The sequence below is a fragment of the Bidens hawaiensis genome, unplaced genomic scaffold, assembly GCF_021521415.1.
Source record: "Bidens hawaiensis isolate Kalapana, Puna unplaced genomic scaffold, B.hawaiensis_p1.1 tig00033111_1, whole genome shotgun sequence".
Classification (NCBI taxonomy): Eukaryota; Viridiplantae; Streptophyta; class Magnoliopsida; order Asterales; family Asteraceae; genus Bidens; species Bidens hawaiensis.
In genome coordinates this window covers 182268-186415 of record NW_027505274.1, presented here as the reverse complement: position 1 = coordinate 186415, position 4148 = coordinate 182268, and the positions used below count along the sequence as shown (strand labels likewise).

Here is a 4148-nt window from a genome sequence, read left to right as displayed (position 1 = left end):
AAGCTTGAAGCTTGTAGCTCCTAGGGTATGTTTGGCAAAACTAGCTGGTAGCTGTTAGCTGGTAGCTGGAAGTTGTAGCTGGTGGCTGTAGCCTTTTAGATTATTTAGGTGTTTGGCAGAGTAGCTGGAGCTTTTAATAAAATGTATAAAATGACCAAAATTGACATAACTAAAAAAAACATAATACTAAATGTAATCTCACACACACACACACACACATATATATAAGTTCTGAAAAATAAATAAAACATGGTCATTTTCAATTAAATAAAACATAGTCACTAACAAACAGTCAAGACCATAATATACTACTATTAACTCATTAATGTCGTGCATTCCATATCAAAGTAGCAATATTGTTGCGAACCTGCTTCATCTCATTCGTTGTTCCTTCAAATAGACCATTCGCGTTTGTTTCATGGTTACTAATATCATCCAGTCCATCTCGTGGTATGTAGTTTGGATGTTGCTCCATTGTAGTAAACAAGATATCTTCTTGACAATTTCGTATATAGTTATGCAGTGAAAATGTAGCCATGATAACATCAAGTTGTGTGTGCACGCTATACTTGGGCATTTTACCAAGTATCTTAAATCGTTTCTTCAAAATTCCAAAGGACCTCTCAATATAACTGCGTAAATATGAATGTGAACGGTTGAAAGCTTCTTGCATATTATTCGAGGGCTCTCTTTGAAATTGAGATTGATGATATCTTGTCTTTGAATATGGAACAAGGTATCCATTTCTGCCTGGATATCCTTTATCAACCAAATAATATCTACCTGATAAAGGAGTTGAAAAACAAAAGGTTAGAAATTTATTAAAGAGTAAAATGAAACAATTCCAAATATATATATGTAAACAGTTCCAAATATTACCTTCAGGTGGGTGTGGGAAGTTGAATTTACTATTTTGGGTCGCGTTAATAAAAACACGTGTGTCATGTGCTGATCCCTCCCACCCGATTGATACGAATGTGAAACACATATCGAAATCACATGTTGCCATTACGTTGAAAGTTGGCACCCCTTTTCTACCAATATAAGGTAGTTGTTGACTCTCTGGGATGCAGGCCCCAATATGTGTATCGTCAATACATCCAATACAATCCTAAATATAATTTGAAATTAGTTAAGTAAAAAAGTACACAAGCATGAATGACATTAATCAATTTAATACCTTGAAATACGACATGTATCTATTGTCGTTCAATATTTGAGGTGGTACAAATTGAAAAGTTGTATCTTTTGGTCTTATAATGTCGCGTGCTAGACCTTGAAAACCTTTATCTATACCAGTTATTGCCTCTAAAACTTCATGAAATGCTCTGCTAATACTCTCCCCAGAACGTTGAAAATGCTCCCCAACATCCCTGTTAGATAAACCCAATGCCAATGTATACAGAAATATCCCCACCTTCTCAAAAGTTGGCATTCTATCACTCGACTGCAATCCATAGTTTGATTCAAGCACTCTGCATAATTTCATAAACACGTTTGGATGCATTCTGAATACATTTACACATCGTATAGGATTGCCATTTAAAACTTCCATTATCCAAGCCTGTCCCGTTTGTGATGATGTCATGCATGGTTCCTTGTATATATACTAATAAAAGTATGCAGCAACTAGATCACTTGTATAGGTTGAATCCAACAAAAAGTTATAACAATGCAATTTGTGCTTCTTCTTGCTTGTTTCATTATCCATAACAAACCTGGTAATAAATCAATATCAGCTTAACATATAAACACATAAATAGCTAAAAGATAAACTCATAAATAGATTAACATATAAAGACGTAAATAATATTCTTGCATAAATACAAATTAAAATAAAAGAGATCAAATAACTTTCATAGTCACGGCAATAAAACATCAAGGTAAAAAAAACAATAAATCAATCCAAGAGCAATAAAGTTCAAATAAATAGAAACAATAATGTCTTCATAACATGCCCTCAAAGAAAACTTTAGTCGGTGACCCTTTGCTTTCGTTGCAACCACGCTAACCTACTATGATCATGTCGCATGTTTATAAACATTTCTCAGTTCACGGGATCTTCAAATAAGTCCATTGCAAATAACCACAACTCCTCATCTTCTCTCATTAATCCTGTATCTACCATCTGGTTAAGCACACCTATAGCACCTTCAATACTAAACTTAGTACTTTGACTAAGTTTGGAAGAATCTGATTCTAATATTTCTAGAGCACGTTGTTGATACATATTACTTTGAGTTAAATGGTCTTTAAGCATTGAAGCTCCCAATGAGTCTCTTCCTTTACGTTTCATCTTAACAGATGTAGGCTTAGTGTTTACTTTAGTAGGCATCTTAATTTTTTTGCCACCTCACTTGGGCTTGATGTTGATGCATTAGGTTGACTTACTTCATTCAAAAAGTCAGCGTAGAAATTGTTTCCTCGAGTTTCCAAGTTTTCTAGATTAGAAAGTGTATCATTGTATACATGATAAGCATTTGCATCATCACCTCCCTCAACATCGCCATCCTCAAGGTTCTCAACATGCACCTCACTGAATGTCGTTGGATCCATAGAGGGTGCCACACAAGTTTCCCCACTAGCAACTGCATCTCCAAATAATTGATCCCACTCTTCTTGTAGTTGTATAGATGGTTGATTATTTTGAATTGCTAGAACTTTCGGGTTTTCCTACACAATATAATGGTGACTATTTAGTTATCATTACTACTGGAATATTATACGGTATTTAAATTTTAAATGAGTTATTTTTGTCACCTGAATTTTTAGTTTCCACCACTCATCAGAACAACTAAGTTGCTTGGTACTTTCATTCCAGCCTAAACCAGTCTCTCCGTTCTTAAGTGACTTCCAAAGGTTGTACTCTTTTCTCATATGGTCATATTTGTTCTTCATAGCTTTGTCACTGACAAATTTATGATTTATAACATTTTCAAACTCTGGCTGAAGAGAAACCCATTTGAATGATGAAGTTCAACCATGCTTCGTTATATATTTGTTTAAAAACCGACATAATTCTAATACCATTTCTTTTGTTCAATTTTCTCTTTTCCCTTTCTCTTTTTTGGAATCCATCTAGTAACCGCGCATACATATACATACAATTTACAAATATAAAAAAAAAATTAAAATCAGCTACAAACATATTCAACAAATAATAAACTAGAAAAGCAAACCTAATCAAAAAGTTTCCTGCTTATAAATTAAGTTCTAATCACTAAAGTATAATTTTTCATTAGGCAAGATGTTATAGGATGACCTATTTAACCTATCAAGCATTATATGTTTCAAAGGGGCCGAAGCGGACTGCAGGTGCAGGTCAAAACTGAGCTTCAAAAGTGTATGTGTAAGTGTATATATAAAACTAAAACCTTAATAATATTCTCAACTCTCTCTCTATGTAACCGGATTCAGTTTCAACATCTGCCTGCCTGCAGTTGAAGAAGATTGTAACAAGATCCTCACAGGCAAGCCAAGTACTTTACTTTGTTGTCTTTTATATTAATTATAAAACACAAACATGATGATTACTTATGTTCTGTTTTACTTTACTGGCTTTAGAAGAAGATCTGTTACTGTTTCTAATTTATTCATACATCATTCATATTTTTTTGTATGTATTGTTTGTTATAGGAAACCATGTTTTAAACCAACCCGAACCAGATTAACCATTTCTGAATCCACCCGTTCTGACCCGAACCCGCTCAACCAGACCCGTTTGCCAGTCTTATACTTTTTAGTATTCTAGTTTGCTTCCAACTAAAAATCAATATATATTTAGGAAACTGTTGCTTAGGCCTGTAAACGAATCGAACGAACACAAACACTTAATGGAACACATATTTTGTTTTCGTGTTCGTTTATTTAAAAAATGAACAAGTTCGTGTTTGTTTATGTCATTTGTTTAACTTCTAAACGAACAGTTCACACTTCACAAACATAAATGAACAAACAAAATTGAACATATATAAACAATGTAAATGAACACAAACAAACATAAATGGACACACTTAAATGAACACGTTTAAATAGACCGAGGTATTTAAATCCCCGGGGCCCGTCCTCGCATATTACTAATTATGCCTTATCTAGGGTTAACTAGCTATTATGACTGAAACTTAAATATTTTGATTATTAACTAAAGC

The 4148-nt window shown here is 33.7% G+C and overlaps 1 pseudogene; it reads right to left on the bottom strand.

Moving 5' to 3' along the window:
• Nucleotides 1-1669: 1669 nt before the first annotated feature.
• On the bottom strand, nucleotides 1670-3078 carry LOC143612026 (L10-interacting MYB domain-containing protein-like; annotated as a pseudogene).
• Between the last annotated feature and the right edge of the window lie 1070 nt (nucleotides 3079-4148).